We start from the raw sequence: 23098 nt of genomic DNA, 5'->3' as shown, positions 1-23098 counted from the left end.
ATCTCTTTGAGCCTTAATTGTTCTGAAGTTTCTGTAATCACGTGGTCATTTTGGTAACGGATATTATCTGCAATCATAAACTTTTGTCCATGCATTTATAAAATGTGCATTAACATATTCAAAAACACATAGCTTATGTATATTTCATACATGTCATCTACAGTATAACATACTTTGCCATAATCTATTCATGTCAGTAGTTTTCATATCAAAATGTAATCATTCTTTGATTTCTATCTCATCAATCATATTGATATGCATAAATAAAACAAAATTATAATATCTTAATTCTCATCAGAAGCAAAATTACTCAAATATTTAAACTTTACTTTGATAACTATAATTTAGTAAGATCAATAACATATTCTGTTTTGGTATCCATGTACTAGCGGAATTAAACAGATATTATGTCATAAAAGTTCATGTTTATATATGGTCATTCAAAAATGGTTCTGAGTCTTTGATTTACAGTAAAGTAAATATATACAAAACATAGTTTAAAGTTCTTCAAAATTGACACAGATTGGGGTATTTTTGACATATGTTCTCTGTATCTTCCCAAGTAGCCGATCCAGGACTATACTTGTCCCACTGGACCTTAACTTGGTCTACCAGACGATTCCTGAGCTGTCGAACCCTACGTTCTAGTATACGTAATGGTTCAACCGATATGATTCCTTCGTCTGATACCTGCAATTCCTTCCATTAAAGGTTATGAGATTGATCAGCTATATAATGTCTTAATACAGATACATGAAATACATTATGAACTTTATGCAAGTGAGGTGGCAGTGCAAGACGATAGGCGACAGGTCCAACTCTTTCCATGACTTTAAATGGTCCAATAAATCGGGGTGACAACTTTGTCCCTTTTCCGAATTGAATAGTGCTTTTATTCGGTTTGATGCGGATGAAAACCTGATCCCCTACTTCATACTTCCTATCAGTTCTGTGAGCATCAACATAACTCTTTTGTCTATCCTATGCTTCTTTTAATCGTTGCCTAATTTGTTTTACATGCTCCTCCATTTCTTGGATTAATTCTGGTCCTGTTATCACCCGATCTTCTAATGTGTCCCAACTTAATGGTGTTCTGCAAAGTCTGCCATATAATGCTTCGAATGGAGGCATTTCGATTGAGCTGTGGTAACTGTTATTGTATGCAAATTCGACTAAGGATAAGTACTTTTCCCAGTGTGATCGCTGATCCATAACATGCATCTTCAACATATCTTCAAGTACTTGATTTACCCTTTCTGTTTGCCCATCAGTTTCAGGATGATACATTGTTTTAAGATCCGGTCGGCTCGGAACCGACTCCGCCGAGTTGGTCCGAGCCGGGAAAAAAATTTCAACCCGACAGAAAATTTGGTTCAGTCGGCCGAGTTATGACTGACCGGACCGAGTCATAGCATGACTCGGCTGAGTCAGTCATAACTCGGCCGACTCGGCCAGATCCGTAACTACTCGGCCAGGTAGCTGACAGTGGCCAGTGAACCATAAAAACACACATTTTTTTAATTTTTTTTAATTTTTCTAAGTGTGGGGGACTCCAAAGGGGTTTATGAATTAGTTTGTTGGTCTTTGGGGTCCATTCCCCTCTCCCAAACCCTAGTATTTGATCATATTGCCCTACTAAGGCTATGCTATTCATGGTAATGTTAAATTCTTAAAGTAAAAGTGACATTCTCCTTAATCTTCATTTTCATCATTTTACTTAAATTTTTAACATTACCATGAAATGACTCAGGATGTTTGAGAGTGGTTCCGGCGTCATTGGATTTCATATGTAGAAAGTAGAATTTTAGATTTCATTCAAAATCCAGTAGACTTATCGGTTTTTCAGGATTTTAGGATTGGGGGATTGCATTGTTTTCATTGAATTTTGTCATGTATTAGGGTGTGGAACTCGTATTTAATCAAGAGCACCAATCCCTCTATGTACCTTGATGATAGTGACATTGGTTGTCGAACTCCTTCGGGATTCGCTCCCAAACTGGGAGCTTCCGAAAGTGTTGCTTCCGCTCCCTGCTTTCGCTCCCGCTCCCAAGTAACACTGAGCCAGATGATGTTGGCAACTCTAGCAGTAGCCAGTAGTACTGGTCATAGACTTTTGTTGTAGAGGCCATTTCTAGCCTCCTTGGTTATGTGTTTTTGTTTTGATCTCTATATCATCATCATGTATGTGTTGGACAGTGCACTGGGTGCCATTTTAATATAATGGATATATTCATGAGCCTACTTTGATCACATGTTGTCTTCTATCTATATTCTAATGCTGTGTGTTTGGAAACATGAATGAAAATCTTTAAAATTATGTGTTTTTATAAAAAATAAATATTTAATGTATTTTTTACAACGACCGAGTCATTGAAATCGAGCCGGCCGAGTTGATACGGAGTCGGAGTCGACCCTCGGCCGAGTCGTAGTTTTAAAACATTGGGATGATAAGCTGTGCTTAAATTTAGTTGAGTTCCTAAGGCTGATTGCATGCAAGTCCAGAATCTTGAAGTGAATCTATAATCTTTGTCTGATATAATCTTCTTAGGTACTCCATGAAATCTGATAATTTCATTTATGAATACTCGAGCTATGTCAGTAACGTCATAAGTATCTCTTACGAGAATGAAATGGGCACTTTTCGTTAATTTATCCACTACTACCAAAATGGCATTGTGTCTTTGAGAAGTAAGAGGTAGCCCAGTGATAAAATCCATAGAAATAATCTCCCATTTGGTCATAGGAATGTCGTGAGGTTGTAAAAGATCCGCTGGATGACAATGATCTGCTTTTACTTGTTGACATTCCAAACATCTTGCAACGAATTGAACGATATCATGTTTCATGCCCGACCAGAAGAAGAGTTTCTTGGTATCCGCATACATTTTCTTTACTCCAGGATGTGCACAATACACTGCTCTCTGGGTTTCTTTAAGGATAGTGTCTCGAAGATCCCTATTATTAGGAATATACATTCTTCCATGGAATCGTAAGATTCCATTATCTTCTAGTTCATATCCTTCAAATTTAGATTCTTTTGGCTTCTTACTCTCAAGACTAGATCTTCCCTTTAAATACCAGCTATCTTTTATGAGATATTCTAGTACTCGTTGCCTTAAGTCTACTTTGATAGGTATGAGAGAAAATATCCGTGGTCTTTTGCTTAAAACATCTGCTACTACATTTTCTTTTTCCTCAATATATGATATTCCAAAGTCATATTCACTTAGGAATTCACTCCATTGTCTTTGTCTAGCATTTAAGTCTCTTTGAGTGAACAAATATTGTAGACTTTGATGGTCGCTTTTAAGTGTAAAACTTCGCCCCACTAGATAATGTCTCTAGATCTTTAAAGCTAGTACTACAATGGCTAACTCTAAATCATGATTAGCATAGAGTTCTTCATGAAACTTTAACTTTCCTGAGACATACACTATTACTCCTCTATCTTGCATCAATACTGCACCTAGCCCTTGTTTGGATACATCAGTACATACTGTAAAATCTTTTTCCATATCAGGGACTCTTAAGATTGGTGCACTGGTCAGTAGTCTTTTGAGTTCAAAGAATGCTTTATTACATTCCTCATTCCATTCATACTTAACACCTTTACGCTGAAGGGTTGTAATCGGCTTTGCAATTTTGGAGAATCCCTCCACAAATCTTCGGTAGTAACCGGCTAAACCCATAAAGCTTCGTACTTCATGTGCATTTTTCGGTATTGGCCATTCCATGATTGCTTTTACCTTCTCAGGGTCTACTGAAATCCATTCACCTAATATGATATGACCTAAGAAATGAATCTTTTCCTGAAAGAATGAACACTTGGATAATTTTCCATACAATTGATGTTTTCTAAGGCAGGCCGCAGGACAATACTATCCGTAAATGATCTTCATGCTCTTTCTTATTCTTGTAATAGATGAGTATATCATCTAAAAAGACTTGTACAAATTGATCAAGATATTTGCAGAAAACATTGTTCATAAGATTCATGAACACTGCTGGTGCATTTGTTAATCCAAATGGTACCACAGTAATTCATAATGTCCAAAACGTGTTTGGAATGCAGTGTTAGAAATATTGCTTTCAGAAATCCTTAGCTGATGATAGCCTGATCGAAGATCAATTTTTGAAAAGACAGCAGCTCCTTTCATTTGATTGAAAAAATCATCAATTCGAGGCATAGGATATCGATTCTTTACTGTAGCTCGATTCAAGTCTCGATAATCTATGCATAATCTTAAGGATCCATCTTTTTTCTTGACAAAAATTACAGGAGCAACCCAAGGTGATATACTGGGTCGAATATGTCCTATATCCAATAGTTCCTTCAATTGAATTTGTAATTCTTGAAGTTCTGGAGTTGTCATTCTATAAGGTGTTTTATAAGTGGGTCATTACATACATCCCTCCTTCCAAAAACTTCGTTTCGAAGTTAGGGTTTATAAAATATATTAATGATTATTATGAGTATATAGGTCTTTATATTGCAAAATTGAATTTGTTTTCTTTAATATTTTTAATATTTTACAACTGTAATATCCATGTTCTGCCTCAGTTGGTTTTCAGCTATTCTATAATCATCCTATCCTTCCTAATCTCTTCTGCTCCCATCCTATCCGTCCTCCACTGGAGTATGTCATGGCGTCAGTTATACTGACCTAACCATTCATAAACTCTAAGGATGACAATGTCGGCTATACTGACCTGATCCTTAGTAGGCATCCGACAATCATTATCACACGTCTAGGGGAGCGTGACTCGCATAGTCATCCCATGACTCCAGGATTCGGAGGATAAATGGTGGGCAACACCTCCACCCCTCCTAGTACAATCAAGGTTAATACCCTATCATGGAATCTCTTTGAGCCTTAATTGTTCTGAAGTTTCTGTCATCACGTGGTCATTTTGGTAACGGATATTATCTGTAATCATAAACTTTTGTCCACGCATTTATAAAATGTGCATTAACATATTCAAAAACACATAGCTTATGTATATTTCATACATGTCATCTACAATATAACATACTTTGCCATAATCTATTCATGTCAGTAGTTTTCATATCAAAATGTAATCATTCTTTGATTTCTATCTCATCAATCATATTGATATGCATAAATAAAACAAAATTATAATATTTTAATTCTCATCAGAAGCAAAATTACTCAAATATTTTAAACTTTACTTTGATAACTATAATTTAGTAAGATCAATGACATATTCCGTTTTGGTATCCATGTACTAGCGGAATTAAACAGATATTATGTCATAAAAGTTCATGTTTATATATGGTCATTCAAAAATGGTTCTGAGTCTCTGATTTACAGTAAAGTAAATATATACAAAACATAGTTTAAAGTTCTTGAAAATTGACACAAATTGGGGTATTTTTGACATATATTCTCTGTATCTTCCCAAGTAGCCGATCCAGGACTATACTTGTCCCACTAGACCTTAACTTGGTCTACCAGACGATTCTTGAGCTGTCGAACCCTACGTTCCAGTATACGTAATGGTTCGACCGATATGATTCCTTCGTTCGATACCTGCAGTTCCTTCCAACCATGCCTCAGCACGTTCTCCAGCTCGACCTCCCGAAAATTTTGGGAGTTTAATTTTCTAAAGCTCCCTAGAAATATCATCCTTTGATCTTTTATACTTAAATTTCTTTGGTTCAGGTGAATTGGTTGCTAAGGGTTGAAGTTCTTCTTTGGTCTTAGCCATGGTTGACCCTTTTAATGTTTCCAATAAGGCTTCCAATGAGTTCATTATCATGGTCAACTCCAGTGCTGGAGCGATTGGTGTTGATGATGGTATCGATGGAGACGATGATGACGACGGTAGTGGCATTAATGATGATGATGCTGCCTGATCACGTCGTCGTCGCTCATATGTCCTTACCATTGTAATGTTTCCTGTATACATAATAAAATTTTATAAAAATTTGAGGTATACATTCGGATTTAACATATAGTTTTTGCAATTTCACATTTATAAACAGGTATAGTTTTTGCTATTTTTATCTGCTAGGTAGATCTTACTGGTACCGAGGTCAAGGAGGGTGGTCTCGCGACCTCCTTGTCCTAATGCAAGGTATTCTATCCTAATGCGTAACAATACTTATTTTAATGCATGGGTCTTGAATTTTTTTTTTTTTTTTACTCTTACAGTCAGATTAATTAGGAACCAATAAGCATCAAGGAAGCAGGTGACTATAGTAAATCTAAGGAGAGGAAGAAAAGCATTGAAGTTTGATGCATCGATAAACTATAAAACTCACGCCATATCCTAGCACGCAGCTGATTAACTGAGCGGGTGTCGAGTATAGGCCTGGCCTCGTGTTTACCTTTAAGCTTTAAAATCCATCAATTTCTGATTTTTATCAATTTCTGATTTTTAGCGCATTTTAGTTGTCTCACGAATGTCCCAAGGAACGGAAAATGAAACCTCCTTGGTCGTAAATGTGAGCCTTTTTAATCGATTTCTCTCTAGGTCGAGAGCTAAAGAGCCGCAGGCATTGTCTCTCCTAGATGCAAGCCCTAAAGGGTTGATTTTATTTCTTTGACGTCTTCCTCCTAGACTGTGAGCAAACTTCATCACCTTGGACGGCTAGGGTTTCATTTCAAATTGATTCAAACCTCTCTCAAGAAGCTAGACAGCTAGGGTTTGACAACAATTTTTGAAGAAGTATTTCTCTAAAGCTTGGAATAATTAAGATCGGAATTTTATGGGAGCCGTATTCATTCTTTGAAGCCTTTCTCTCCCCGCCATAGGCATAGGAGAAGTTCTTTTCCCTTGAACTTATAGGCAGTGATGAGATGTTGCACGAGATGGAGATTTCAAGTTTCGTCCACAATTTAGTTTAATATCGACGCTGAGACAGTTGCTTCTGAGTCCAAAGTGAGAAAACAATTCCACAGTCGCCCCTGTTGCGCGTGATGAAATGGGTCGGGTAAGCCTCAAATTTTTTTTTGAAAGAGAATCGATTAAGTTTGGAGTCTAACATTTAATTTTTTCCTCGCCGTAAGCTTTATCTCTTAAGAAAGAAATACAAGAGCTCTTCATAGGATGACGAAGGGAGCCAGAGGCGTATCTACTTCATTAATCTGGATTGATTTGTCATTAAAAAAGCAAACAGTTTGGGTTGCCTAAAGCTTGCAGATGCTAGATTTTTGCAAAATGTACCCTCTCAGCAACCACATGATGCCGCAGATGAAACTCAACAGCCAGCTGAATCATCTGGTCTAGGACGGAGTTGGGTACAAAGCATGTTCAGTCGAGATCCAGCTATTCGTAGACCGCTTGCTGCTCGTGTGCAAAGAGGAGCATCTGACAATGGTGTTCTAGATGCCAATGAGAACATTCAGAATGCTGTACCACCGCGGAAAGTAGAGATACCCCCTCATTGGGCCAAAAAGGGGCTATTCAGGTGTGCGTATACTTAGGGGTCATAAGGGTTCTATTACTGCTCTCCATGCAGTGACAAGACGCGAAGTATATGATCTCACAAGTGATCAAGAGGATGCTGGATATTTCATTAGTGGGAGTGCTGATTGCACAGTCAAATTATGGGATCCAAGCCATCGTGGATCAGAACTTAAAGTAACCTTAATAGGGCATACCAAGGCAATTCGTGCCATTAGCTCTAACAAAAGTCGAGTTGTCTCTGGCTCTGATGATCAGTGTGTGTTTGTTTGGGATAAACAAACTTCTGGAGTTTTGGAAGAACTCAAGGGGCATGACGCTCAGGTCAGCTGGAGAGCTACTAAAACTGAAGTTAAAACAGAAAGAGGCTGAAGGAGTTGCAGAGAAAAGGAAAGGGAAACGAGGGCCAAGTAGTATTTATTACTGAAGTCCTAAACAGAGAATGAGTACTGTAAGATTTATTATTGGGTGCATGATTTAAATGGCTTTAGCATAACCTTATTTCAATAAATTTAAATCCTTAACAAACTTAACAGGTCCGAAAGTTTGAACCGCTTTGATACCAGATGTAAGGACTGAGCTGATGTAAAGGACCATTTCTGATTCTATAAGGATTTACTGAACTGTAAATATTATAAAAAGTTTCTGTAGAGCTATCTATCCTAAACAGAGTATGAGACTTTAAGAAAATTTTCTATTCTAAATTTATGCAAAAACTTCATATGACTAATTGCTTGATTCGATGATAAGTACTTACTTGGTCTGCTGCAAATGAAAATTGTTTCAGGACTCCTCCAGTTTGCTTCCGTTTACCAAATGACCGAAACCACCCAGCCAAACTGAGCAGAACCTCGCTACTCAGTCCAGTAAACTTCTCAGTTGAAGCACACTGTTCCCCCATGCCTAGAAACCTCAGAACAAGCAAGGCCCAACTGTTCCTGATGATTAACAAACTCTGTGTATAAGCTTTTCTCCTGTTTTTCTCCTCCTCGCCTCCAACCGTCCCTTCCTTCTTATAAGTTTCTATTTACCGACATCCTCCATCACCGTAAGAGTAAAAAAAAAATAAAATTCAAGACCCATGCATTAAAATAAGTATTGTTACGCATTAGGATAGAATACCTTGCATTAGGACAAGGAGGTTGCGAGACCACCCTCCTTAACCTCGGTACTAGTAAGATTTGCCTAGCAGATAAAAATAGAAAAAAGTATACCCGTTTATAAATGTGAAATTGCAAAAGCTATATGTTAAATCCGAATGTATACCTCAAATTTTTATAAAATTTTATTATGTATACAGGAAACATTACAATGGTAAGGATATATGAGCGATGATGATGTGATCGGGCAGCATCACCGTCATTAATGCCACCACCGTCGTCATCACCATCTCCATCACCATCATCATCGTCTCCATCGATACCATCATCAACACCAATCGCTCCAGCACTGGAGTTGATTGTGATAATGAACTCATTGGAAGCCTTATTGGAAACATTAAAAGTGTCAACCATGGCTAAGACCAAAGAAGAACTTCAACCCTTAGCAACCAGTTTAGCTGAGCCAAAGAAATTTAAGTATAAAAGATCAAAGGATGATATTTCTACGGAGCTTTAGAAAATTAAACTCCCAGAATTTTCAGGAGGTTGAGCTGGAGAACGTGCTAAGGCATGGTTGGAAGGAATGAACAGATGTTTTAAATTAAGAGAATACTCTTCTTCTGCAAAAACAAAAATTGTTGTATTTCAATTAAAAGAAAGTGCTTTGATTTGGTGGGGAAATCTGGAAAAACAACTACACCTCACAATGGATAATGTCCCTTGGGAATTATTTGAGGAAAGATTCCACGCGAAGTATTTACCTCCATATTTTCAACAACAACAAGCCGTAGCCTTTCATACATTAGTTCAAGGTAATAAAACAGTGGAGGAATACGAGATAAGGTTTATGGAGCTTGTAAAATACATTCACTACTTAGATTCTGATGAACGTCAGGCTGAACGCTTCATATTTGGGTTAAATCCTCGCATCAGAGCCTTGGTGAGCATGTGGAAACCATCATCAGTAGCTGAGGTAGTAGAATGTGGCCGTTATGTAGAAGAACATCTAGGAAGCAAAAAGGATGTAGGGCCAGCAAAACCTTTACAATCAGGATTTCCAGGAAAGACTCCCTGAAATCTCTTCAGGGGAGGTAGCTCAAGGCCACCTTATGGTAATAGATTTACCTCAGGAAATGTAGGAACAAGAGCTCCCATGGCAGTTAATACTATAGACACTGAATCATCAAACACCAGTCCATGGAGATCTCGTGGCACTACTAATAGAGGAAGAAATTCGAGAGGAAGCAACATGAGAGGACGAAGCTCTTTATCTAGAAATTCACGGCCTGATTCAAGAGGACCAACACAGGTTATATGTTGGGGATGTGGAGGACCGCATTTTCAACATGATTGTCCAGAAGCTTCATCAAGTATAGTGCATAAGACTGGAAAGGAACCAATATCAAATAACCAAGGCAATCATAGAATTCATGCATTAGTCAACAACGATCAAGCAGCACATCAATCCACTGTAGTGGAATCTTCAGGTATTATTAATGGTATAAAACTCAAAATCTTATTTGATACTGGTGCCACAGATAGTTTCATTTCATCATATGCATTAAACAAATGTGGGTTGGCAACTCGCAGACAAAATGATTTCAGACAGGTAGAAATGGCCTCAGGAGACCTCCAATCCGTAGACTTAAGTGTGGATCAATGCAAAATTGACCTAGGGGTCTGTTCAACTAAATTAAAAGTTTATGTCACAGCCTTAGGAACTTATGATCTTGTCATAGGTATGGATTGGCTAGAAGCTCATCAAGCTTGGGTAGATTGTTATGGGAAAAGAATTCTAGGTATAAATGATGAAGGAGAAGCGATTCAAATTCAAGGAATCAAGAGAAAAGTATCTTTACGTTACATATCAGCAATGAAAATGAAGCGTTGCTTAAGAAAAGGTTGTCAGGCATATGTAATTCAGGAAGTAAGTAAAGAAAAACGACCATCCTTAGAACAATATCCGGTGTTAGCCGAATTTCCGGATGTATTTCCAAAGGAACTACCAAGATTACCCCCTGAAAGAGAGCTAGATCTCACAATAGAATTGAAACCTGGCTCTGATACCAGATGTAAGGACTGAGCTGATGTAAAGGACCATTTCTGATTCTATAACGATTTACTGAACTATAAATATTGTAAAAAGTTTCTGTAGAGCTATCTATCCTAAACAGAGTATGAGACTTTAAGAAAATTTTCTATTCTAAATTTATGCAAAAACTTCATATGACTAATTGCTGGCTTGGATGATAAGTACTTACTTGGTCTGCTGCGGATGTCTGCTGCAGATGAAAAATGTTTCAGGACTCCTCCAGTTTGCTTCTGTTTACCAAATGACCCAAATCACCCAGCCAAACTGAGCAGAATCTTGCTACTCAGTCCAGTAAACTTTTCAGTTGAAGCAGACTATTCCCCTATGCCCAGAAACCTCAGAACAAGCAAGGCCCAACTGTTCCTGATGATTAACAAACTTTGTGTATAAGCTTTTCTCCTGTTTTTCTCCCCCTTGCCTCCAACCGTCCCTTCCTTCTTATAAGTTTCTATTTACCGACATCCTCCATCACTGTGTCAAAATTATGATACGTGTCGATTTTTATAAACAAAATCTGATTTGATTTTATTTGCATATCTTAATTTGAAATAAAGTTTATTTATTTATTTTAATAATTTAATTTTAATTGATTTAATTTCATAAATATTAATTTATTATAAGTGGGTCATTACACTCTAGGCCTCCATTTCAGCGTAGCATGGGCTTAGGAGAAAAAATAATTTAATTTTTAAAAGCTATCACGGTTGGCTTGTAACCATGGGTGGGTTACCTAGCATCTTAGGCATTTGGAGGGGCTTTGTTAATTTTTGAACTATCATGACTTGTATAAATAGATGAGACCTACTCTCATCTCAAAACATCATCACTTGGATTTTTGGCCTACTTGAGAGAATTCATACGTGCAATTTGTGGAGTTTTTTGGATGTTTATGGATACATTTTGATGTTTGGATAAGTTTTTCTCATTTTTCGAGGTTCTTGATGGCATTGTTATGGATGGATATACTCTTCACTATCATGTAAGTGTTATTTATGATGAAATTTATGAATTTACCAATGTCTAATGCATGGAATGATGTCTCATGGTTATCGATGTGCCCTAATTGTTAAAGTATCATTTCAAATTGTAACCATTGAGATTTTTTGTGTGTGTTACTCATTTGATAGTGAATGAATGAGTGTTCCTAGAGGATTCTTGCATCTTCATCCTTGAAAATCCCTTAACATGTGTCTATGAAGTATAAATATCTAAAGGGCTAGCGAAAATTGCTCCTTTAGGTCACCTTGAATAGTGATTTGCTGATATTAAGATTATCCATGACTCCAGACCTCCCAATGGCCAGGCACTAGTCTTGAAATCCTTGATGGTCATCACAACTCAAGTATTCTCTCTTTCTTTTATTTTTTGCCCTATCCCTAGACTGCTAGCTAGGGCCTTGTGCGAGTTGCATTAGAGAGGCGACATTGAAAAACTAATTGGATAGATTGTTGTATTGTTGTCCTCTTTAGTGACCCTCAAAATTTGAGGCAATTCCCACAGCTAGTTTGAGAGAAAACTCAAACCCTAGCTCAAACTTTGGAGTTGATCTTGAACATTTTTCCATTAAAGAAATTTATCTTTCTTGGCCTTCATCTTCACTACCTTATCAAGTGTTCTCTTTGAGGGGATACCTCCCATGATTGATCATAAACCCTAGGTCTCCAGTAGCCTTCCTTTCAAGGAGTTTTTCATGGAAATTCTTACTAGCTTCTCCCAAAGCTCGCATATTTATTGAACATTTCCATTGAACGAGCCACCTTCCCTCCCTTCAAACCTCCCATAGACACATATTTATCACAAGTGAGTTATACTGGGACTCCTCCAGTCAGTGAAAATCTAAGAAGAGGACACTTAGGGTGTGGTGACAATGGGCCTCTATCCCAAGTGTTGTTATGCACTCTAGTTTTTGCCAATCCACTAGGCCTGCTAGTTTGTGAAACAACAAATATTTTTTAAGAAATATAACTTTCATGTCATCTCAAGATCTAATGCTATTTTCTCTTAAACCCATAAACCATCTCAATGCAAAATCTTTCACAGTTGCAGGAAATAACTTGAGTTTTGAGCATCATCCACGTAATTGTAACTGACACAAAATATCAAATTCAAACAAAAATAGATTAGGATCCTCTATTGCCATACCTCGAAATTGGGTAGGATAGAAGGAGAGATGTTTTTCATGTTGATTTGGTGCTTCATCAAGGATAGGAAATCCAAAAGTGGTCTTGTTCACAACTTCCTCATTTCTGTTCTATTCAAATTTCTGCCATGTTACCAAATAAACTATACTTAATATGGGTTGGTGATAGTGGTGGTTCCACAATTGGATTGTGGTGAACAAGGAAGTTGTTTTCAACTTGTGCTTCAAGTACTTCCACTAAAGATGTAGCTTCTATTTGTGATACAACAACACCTATTGGATTCTCAAGAAACTTGGTAATGTGTTTTGGAGATATCTCTTGATATAATGCTAAGTCAACGCTTGTTTCCTCCACCTGCTGATTCTTGACTCCCTTACTCTTTTGGTTTCTCTGTCTTTTCTATACAAAATTAGGAGTCGATTGTTGTGTGGATGTTTCTCCCTTTTACGTTTTACCTACGTATCTTTTAGCCGAATTAGTAGGGGGTGTTTTTTGTCCACCAAATAATAAGCTAGAGTCTTGGAAGATTTAATAAACCTACCTTTGCTATCTCTAGGTTAAACCATTTAACCATATGCTAGAGAGGGTTTGGAAAGGTCCACTAAAGTGGCTGTGGTAGGATAGAACCTTCCTTTTAGACTTATGAAAAGAGGCATTTGTGTGTCTCACTGTCCTTCATCTGGCAATTTGCAATGTGGTCAGTACTAAATTAAAGAAATTAAAAGGGAAAATTGTTTATACCGTTACCTTTTTACAAATCCCTGACAACAACGCCAAAAATGTTGGGCATATTTTTTGTCACAATAAAACCCTTCATAAAGTTAATCTGGGACATAAATTGATGAGTTGTAAACACTATATATGCAGGCAGCGTGAGCACTATTACTTCCTTAAATCAACCAATCAATGAATCTCTATTCTACTTGCGAAAACCAACTTAAACTCGCTTCTAATACTGAAACAAGTACTCAAACTGAAAATAAGTATGCATGAACTTTAGGCATGTTTATCTAGCCTTTATCTTCAGAACTCCTGGCTTGGATGAAGAGTACTATCTTTCGTTTCCCTCAACCAAAGGTTCAAGTACTCGACACTGGTTAGATCGTAATGGTAAAGAGTTCTAGTTCTAGTCCCAAGTCTTGAGAAAACCAAATGTTAAATTGAAAGCCAAAGCATATATTGAAATGTTGAAAGGAAATATCGTGTAAGCTAATCTATGATAACCAAGTGCTAATTACTGGTTCATTAGTGACTGAGTACTGAATTGCTAGTTGCTAGATTGCTAATTCACCAAAATTGGTCACTTGTTACTAGTTTGCTACGTGTTGGTTGCGAGATGCTCGAGCAAGATCCCCACAAGGCCATGGCCCCTCTAGAAAACACGACTTCCACAAAATACGAGTTGATGCATTAGATGAATCGTTGTGCCTGTTAATTTTTGCAACTAGGGTCAAATTCCACCTTGGACAGCGCAAATGACCAAGATGATGATTGCATTAAATTCCTCTTTTCGAGAGGACCAAAATCGACCTAAATATCACCCTATCTGGACAAGAAGAAATTGGTTTTTGAATTTATTTTATCCATTCATGTATATTGGAATAGGTCAGCCCTAAGCACATATACAATTGGACAGGTCAGTCTCAAGATCAAGTGGACCCTCATGGAAGCTTATAAATAGAAGAGACCTCAAGATCATTTGGACACATTGATCAAGCCATCTTCTACTTTCTTCTATTGTCTTGGTTCGCACAGGTCTGATGGAGGAAGTTTGCTCAAGGGTCCAAAACTACAAGGTTGAAACTCGCACAAATCTAGGGTTTCTATTTCTTGGTCGTTGATTCGTAACTAAGCATTCTCGGCCCCAGACGCACGCATAGAGTGGTCAAGGGTGCGCTTGGGAGGTCTCAACGTCTTGCACAAAAGCCTGAAGGGAGCGTCTAAGGTTTATGATGCAGATCGAATAGTGTTGGTCCCCGGACGCACACATAGAGTGGTCAAGGCTGCGTCTTGGCAGTCCCAGTCACTCGCACAATATCTGAAAAGGAGTGACTGGGGGTTTGAAGCGGTTCTGTGTGTGTTTGTCACTAGATGCACACATACAGTCTTCTAGGGAGCGTTTGGGTCAGACATAGACGCTCGCACATAGTGGCCAAGGGAGTGTCTAGGAAGTTTCAATCGCTCGCAGTCTACCTTGCTCGGAGTGTCCAGGGTTTTGATCGAGGGTTTGATAGTTGCCTTCAGTTGGCTTCAGTATTCTGATGGATAAAGGGTTTCTCTTTGCTGTTCTGCAGTCTGCTTCTGTTATGTAAATCTCTGCTACAAGTTTATGTATTGGGCTCATTGTACTTTCTGCTGAAAACTTTTTATGAGAATCTAACAAAAGGAGAAGATTTGAAAGGGTTTTCGCCCTTGTGGGGTTTTTCCCTAGTCTTGGACCAATCTGCTGCCTCTTATGGTTGTGCTGTTGTCTTCTTTGTCATTGCATAGATTGTTCTATTTTCAGTTACAGTTTATGATTGGATACATTGCTAATAATTGAATGCACTGTTAAATGAAGAAGTGAATTGGGCTAAAGTAATTGATACAACATAAAACAATATGAAAAATTAACATGGTATCAGAGCTAAGGTGAAGGACAAGCCCAAAATAAGACAAGCATTGAAGCCATCATTATTGGAGAGAAGATTGTCTATTCAAAGTCAAGATGTCTTACTCTACCTTCAAGAAGCATGAAAAGTTAGGTGACGCATCAAACTTTGTTGCATGGAAAGTCAGGTTGGAGATCATAGCTGACAACAATGATGTGTTGGAATACATTCAAGGAAGGATGCTCGAGCCTCCAGAAAATGCTTCCGTTTCCCTTAAAAACAGGTACAAGAAAGGTGAGTCCAAAGCAAAGCAAATTAGAGTTGATAGTTTACAAGATCATTTACTTGCATATGTTGGGAATCTAAGAAAATCTAATGAGATCATCACCTTGAAAGATCAACTCAAAGAAACCAAGATGAAAAAAGGAGAAGCTGTCCAATCCTACATTATGAGGATATCTCTCCTTATAGATCAATTGCAAAGAGTTGGAGAAAATGTGCCTTACTGGGAACTAGTGGTTGTGACTCTTATAGGTCTCCCTCCCATTTGGGAAACCTTCATTACTATAATAAGCAACAACAATGTCCTCCCGTCATTTGATGAAATTTTTGGGAAGCTTACTCAAGAAGAATCAGGGATGATAGCAAGAGGAAGGATTTAAAAGCATGTATCACTCATGACAAAACGAAGAAGAAGGGAAAAGGATGTCCATCAAGGAAGTCTCCTTCTCAAAATGAAAAAGGAAGAAATGGCAAATCTTTATCTCATATTGAATGCTTTAATTGTCACAAGAAAGGTCATTATCCTTTAGACTATCCCGTGAAGAGAAAAAGCCTAAAGGCCACGTTATAACACAAGAAGCAACAACAATAATAAAAGAAGAAAAGACGATCAAAGAAATAACTGCCATAGAAGATATGAGAGAAGAAGAAGAGATTCCTCAAGCGACTGTGAAGAAGATCATCCTCCTCAAAAGAAGTCAAGAGTTCCCAGGTATGAAAGTAATGCTGTAAATAAATCTGAATACATTCTTATTTTTGCCCTTACTAGTTCTTCTCCACCGGATTTGTGGGATAGTTGGTTGGTTGATAGTGGGGCCACTCATCATTTCTTTGGATACAAGGAAGTCCTCTCTAATCTAGTAGAGAGGGAGACTAAGTTGAAGATCATTCTTGGAGACAACTCCACTCATCTCGTGAAAGGTTTTGGGTCCGTCAAATTTTAGTTGAATTCTGGGGAATCAGTTCTGCTGCATGATGTTATGTATGTGCCAGGATTAATGAAGAATTTGGTATCTATATCTGCATTGGAAGATAAAGGGATGAGGGTTGCCTTCATCAAAGGAAAAGTTATGACTTGGTCTGCTGGTTCACCTATGAGAGATGCATTCACATTAGGATCAAGATTTGAAGGACTCTATAGAGTCACTGGAAGGCCACTTCTAGCATTGGTTCATAATACCAATCATCTGAGCGAGTTGTGGCACCGCAGATTGGCTCATCTACACTATGATGCTCTTCTGAAATTGAAGAAATTGGTCTCAGGTATTCCTGATGTTCAAGCCCATCATGATGGAGTTTGTCCAGGTTGTGCGAGTGGAAAGAAAACAAGGGGACCATTCCCCTCTAGTGAGAACAAGACAAATGACATCCTCCATCTCATTCATTCTGATATATGTGGTCCAATGCCTATGCATTCTATTGGTGGTCATCTCTACTACATCACCTTCATTGACGACTTCTCAAGAAAGACATGGATATACTACTTAAAGCATAAGGATGAAGCCTTTGAAATGTTCAAGGAATTCAAAACCTTGATCGAAAATCAAATGGGGAAGAGAATCAAAGTATTCAGGTCTGACAATGGAGGGAAATACATGTCAAACAAGTTCATAGCATTTTGCAAGAAAGAAGGGATCAAGAATGTCATGTCTCTTCTCAAATACATTTGTAACAGGGTGCTGCTACACAGTTTTACACAAATTTTGGCTAAGGAAGAGGACCCGTCATTTTCGACTTAGGGACCTAGGAGGCAATTCAGCTTTATTTGGCTACTAGTGGAATGCGGGGGCCACCCACATGAGAATTCGGACTGGGCTATTCAAATTTCTTGGAGGGAAGTCGAATAGGTGGATGGAGGGGCCCACATGAGGCAAGGAGGGCCCAAGGAGTTATAAGTAGGGAGAAGCTCTAATTTTGGATTCATTCTTACATCTTGCAAACAAACTACTTGACTGTTCACTTTGTTGTTTAGCTGAGTCAACCAGCTATTTAGCTATGAATCTCTCAAGCAGGAGATTCAACCTCTACTTCGGGGGACCATCTATGCCTGTCCTAGAGAGGCAGTTCCACAAGTTTTTCAAGAGTTCCAAGGGTTGTGATACAGTACCATCATTCAGCGTAGAACAGGGAGTGCGTATTTCTGGGCAGCTAGAGAATATGCAGAGGGAGCTAGGAGCCATCAGAGATCGGGTGTTTGCCGAGAGAGTTAGAATGATGAGAGAGAAACAATAGGCTAGCATTCTAACAGTTCAAATTGTTGGGCTAGGGGACAACGTAGAGCCCATTCCTATTTATGATCATTATAGTGGTATCATAGCCTAGTTCTTGGCTCAGCTATGGGGATTGTCTCCTATGAGAGAAGGGGACCAACAAAACATCACCTACCGAAGGCAGAGGTACTGGAGCAGAGAAAGAGAGCTAGAGATTACTCCAGACATGGAGGATGGAGGGAAAGCAGTGGTAGAGGAGGAGGACATGGTGGAACCCAAGAGCAGGGAAGAGATGGCTTTCGACAGCCTCTTGAGGGCCCTGAATGACTTAGCCAAAGGTCAGAAAGACATGCTCGAAGAGATCAAGTCGCAGAAGAGGGAGAGGACCACTCCTAGAGGGTTTCTGTTTGGGGAAACTTCTGGGGACTATCAGCCATTCGATCATCCCTCACCAGCAGCGCAACACCCATCAGCCAGTGGGGCAACTTGTGCTACATTGCCATCTTTCATGCAGTGGCACAAATCGAACCTACAAGGGGGGAAGACCCCCCTCAGATGGGAGACTATTTCAGAGAGTGGCAGTCTATGGATGAAGACTTTAAGGAAGCCCTCTCCTTCAGAGATTACTGCAATCTCAAGCCTAGTGAGAAGAACAAGGGTTATGGAGGACAGGGGACCCAAAACTACTAGCTGCAGAGGACCATAGGGAGGATTTATTTCCCTACTTTCGGTGGCACTACCAAGTGCACAGCTAGGGTTTGGGTTGAGAAGATGGACACCTACTTCCAACTCAACCGGATGACAGAGCAGGAAGTCATCAAGATGGCCAAGCTGCACATGGAGGGGGAATCCCATGATTGGTGGTTTCGTGGCTTGACCACCCTTGGGCATGCCCACGTGGCTTCTTATGAGGACTTCACTAGGAGGGTGGTGGAGCATTTTGATCAGAGATCCAAATGCCCATTTTAGAGAGCTGACCCAACTGCGCCAAATAGGCAACCCGAAGTAGTACATCTTGGAGTTTCTGCGGGTACCAGTGATGGTTTCGGATCTATCAGAGGCTAGGAGGGTGTACACCTTCATTGAGGGCTTACTTGAGCCCCTGCGTGGACTGGTGAAGTCAAGCAGACCCTCCACGTTGCATGAAGCAGTCTTGTGCACCAGAGATCTACAGGGCATCATCCCCAAAACTAGAGCGCCTTTTCCTGCACGGACCCCTTTTCCGCAAAAGGGGCATGAGACTAGACCCCCACCTTAGAGGACCACACAAGGGAGGGGGTAGCTAGATGATGTGACATGAAAGGACCTCAAGAGGAGGAAGTTTTGCTTCATAAGCAAGGAGCCTTGGGCACCAGGCCATCGGTGCGCTGCCGGTATAGCATACTACGAGGTTTTTTCTGACAGTGACTAGGAGGACGAGGTGGAGTAAGATTGTGGTGTAGTAGATGGTAAGAGTTCGACAGATAGAAGGCCACCACCATCAGCTCCACAGGGTGGGGCATCCCTCGCCTCAACTGGGGGAGTCCTTACTTCCTTATGCGGGATTCCCAAATTTTTGACACTGAGGATCAAAGGCACTGTACATGGGTAGAGTGTGTCAGTCCTAGTTGACAGTTGGGCTACCCACAATTCCATAGATGCTCAGTTGGTTCAGAGGAGGGACCTCACCATGGGCCTCACCACGGCTGAGTTTGAGGGTTTTTCAGTCCTAGTACCAGGTGACTGTACCATATAGTGCACTAGATATGTGCCTTCCTTGACAACAGTTATGGGGAACTACTCGATGATGTCAGACCATTTCTTTGTGGTTTATGTGTCAGATACCAACATGGTGATAGGTGTCTAGTGGCTGTATTCCCTTGGGCGTGTCACAACAGATTGGAGGAAGCCAGAGATGGAGTTCATTGGGCCGGATGGCAGTCCAGTGGCTATATTCCCTTGGGCGAGTCACAACGGATTGGAGGAAGCCAGAGATGGAGTTCATTGGGTCGGATGGCAAACTGGTAGTTTTGAGAGGCATGCAGTCTTATCTACCTCAGACAGTTTTGGCCCACAGGATGGAGGTAGATCTGTGACATGGCGACATTGCATGGGTTGTTGAGCTGGGGATCTCAGAGGCTAGGGGACAGGCTCAACCACCACCACCAGACATACAGGCTTTGCTGGATAGATACGCAGTGGTGTTTGGGGACATTCCACCAGGGCAGCCACCAGACAAGGGATTTGAGCACACTATTGAGTTGGAGCCAGGTGTGTAGGCAGTGATCACCACCCCTTATAGGCATCCCAAGGCCTATAAGGACGAGATAGAGAAGGCCATCCAGGAGTTGCTAGCATTGGGCCATATCAGGCCAAGTTCTAGTCCCTTTGCTTCTTTAGTGGTACTGGTGAAGAAGAAGGATGGAACCCTTCGGATGTGCATTGATCACTGGGCCCTCAATCGGAAGACACTGAAGAACCGGTACCCCATTCCTCGCATAGATGAGCTGATGGACGAGCTTAGAGGAGCCAAGTACTTCTCTAAGATTAATTTGCGTTCAGGGTACCACTAGATCAGGGTGAAGGGTCAGGATATCCCTAAGACAACTTTTCGGTGCCATTATGGGCACTTCGAGTTCCTAGTCATGCCATTTGGACTGACCAACGCTTCGGCCACCTTCCAGTCATGCATGAACCATGTCTTCCGAGGACAGTTGAGGAGGTTTGTGCTAGTTTTCTTCGATGACATTCTGATTTACAGCTGGGCATGGGAGGAGTACCTCCAACACTTGGAGGAGGTACTATACATTCTGGAGGAGCAATAGTTTTATGCTAGGCTCTCCAAGTGCGAGTTTGGTTTGACAGAGATGCTCTACCTAGGGCATATCATTGGTGCTGATGGGGTGAATGTCCATGAGGAGAAGATTCGGGCCATCCGGGATTGCCCAGTACCCCGAGATGTGACTGCTCTGAGGGGATTCTTGGGCATTTGCACCTACTACAGGAAGTTTGTCAAGGGGTTCTCACTTCTCACAGCTGGTAGTACCCTTGACCGACTTGACCAAGAGAGGGGATTTCGCATGCACTAATGGGGCACAAGTTGCCTTCGATCGCCTCAAGGAGGTGATGAGCAGTTGCTCGGTCTTGGCACTTCCAGATTTTTTCCCCGCCATTCACCATGGAGTGTGATGCATTCGAGGTAGGAGTTGGAGCTGTATTATCACAGGAGGGGCATTCCATTGCTTTAGAGAGGAGCTATCATATTCCATATATGACAAAGAGATGCTGGCCATCATGCATGCATTGGCCAAATTCCGTCAGTACTTGGTGGGCAACAGATTTCAAGTGAAGATTGATCACAACAGTCTTCGGCACTTCATGGGGCAACAGGGCCTCAATGACAGGCAACAGAGATGGGTTAGCAAGGTGCAAGCCTATGACTTCGATATAGAGTATGTGCGGGGGAAGCACAATGTGGTGGTCGATGCTCTATCTCGAAGACCAGCTGGGTTATCCCTCATGAGCATCTGCCATGATTGGAAGGCTCAGCTATTGGTGGAGTACTCCAAGGATAGGAGGGCATGCGAGGTATTGGAGGGTACCCATGCAGATGAGCGTTATCGAGTGATGGATGAGGTCATCTATTACAAGGGGCGCATTTTCTTAGTACCCAACTCGCAGTTGAGGGAGAGGGTGCTCCAGGCAGCACATGATTCACCATTATCCGGGCACCAGGGGTTCCAGAAAACTTATATGGCAGTCAGGGAGAGATTCACATGGAAGGGCCTCAAGGGGGACGTGTTGCAACACGTAAGAGAGTGTGAGGCATGTCAGAGGAACAAGGGGAAATTGATCCACCTCGCAGGATTTCTATAACCACTTCCCATCCCTGAGGGGAAATGGGTAAGTATTTTTATGGATTTCATCATAGGGCTCCCCACAAGGGAGGGGAAGCACTGCATCCACATAGTGGTCGACAGGTTGACCAAATTTTCCCACTTTTCCGCCATCCCCACCAGATACACGGCTGCACAGGTTGTAGAACTGTTCTTCCGAGAGATTTTCAGGTTGCACGGGCTCCCCAAGAACATCGAGTCACAAGGACAAGAGGTTCATGGGAGGCTTTTGGCAGGAGCTCTTCAGATTGGTAGGGACTGAGCTCGCTCCTAGCACCAACTACCATCCTTAGACAGATGGCCAGATCAAGAGGGTTAATCAGTGGCTGGAGGGGTACTTGAGGAACTACGTGACCGGCTAGCAGAGGGCTTGGGTTCGGTGGTTGCCATTTGGGCGAGTATTGCTACAACACCACACACCACATGTCCATTGGTATGACTCCTTTCCGTGCTCTATATGGATATGATGCATTATCTTTTGCTGACATTGTTTTTTGGAGATAGCCGGGCCCCAAAGGCCAAAGACTGGGTCCAATAGAGCCAAGACATCCTCAAGGCTCTCAAGGGTAATTTGGTGACAGCGCAAAATCAACAGAAAGTATACGTAAACTGGCACAGGATGGAGAGGCACTTCGAGGAGGGGGACTTAGTATACCTCCAGTTGCAGCCTTACAAGTAGTCCACACTGAAGCAGAAAGGGGCGGAGAAGCTACAACCACGGTTCTATGGGCCTTATCGGGTGATTAAACGAGTTGGAGAGGTAGCCTACGAGCTGGAACTGCCTCAGGGGAGCAAGATCCACAATGTATTTCATGTCTCATGCCTTAAAAAGGTGTCGGGACAACAGGTGACATCAACAGTTGATTTACCCCCGCTAGATGATGAGGGCCACTTGGTTTTGGAACCTGTGACCATCTTGGAGAGCAAGGAGAGGAAATTGGGGAGCAAGACCATTCGGGAGTTCTTGGTGCATTGGAAGAACTTACCAGATGAGGATGCCACCTGGGAGGGTGAGCACATTTTGGAGCACGCAACTTTGAGGTTGCTTGAGGGCAAGCAATAGTTGGGAGGGGAGGACTGTCATACCCCTTCCCAAATGCATTTGTAACAGGGTGCTGCTACACAATTCTTCACAAATTTTGGCTAAGGAAGAGGACCCATCATTTTCGACTTAGGGACTTAGGAGGTAATTCGACTTTATTTGGCTGTTAGTAGAATGTGGGGGCCACCCACATGAGAATTCGGACTGGGCTATTTGAATTGCTTGGAGGGAAGTCGAATAGGTGGATGGAGGAAAGGAGGGCCCAAGGAGTTATAAGTAGGGAGAAGCTCTCATTTTGGATTCATTCTTACATCTTGTAAACAAAACTACTTGA

At 40.8% G+C, this 23098-nt stretch overlaps 1 protein-coding gene across 7 annotated transcripts in view; it reads left to right on the top strand.

Moving 5' to 3' along the window:
- LOC149222715 (protein MULTIPOLAR SPINDLE 1-like) overlaps nucleotides 1-23098 on the top strand; it is a 368061-nt gene that overhangs the window by 87728 nt on the left and 257235 nt on the right. The gene's annotated exons all lie outside the window — the stretch shown is intronic.

Source organism: Pinus tabuliformis, chromosome Q (assembly GCF_031772625.1).
Source record: "Pinus tabuliformis cultivar Carrire ecotype Pingquan chromosome Q, CPIR1, whole genome shotgun sequence".
Lineage (NCBI taxonomy): Eukaryota > Viridiplantae > Streptophyta > Pinopsida > Pinales > Pinaceae > Pinus > Pinus tabuliformis.
This window is presented reverse-complemented; position numbering and strand designations above follow the sequence as displayed.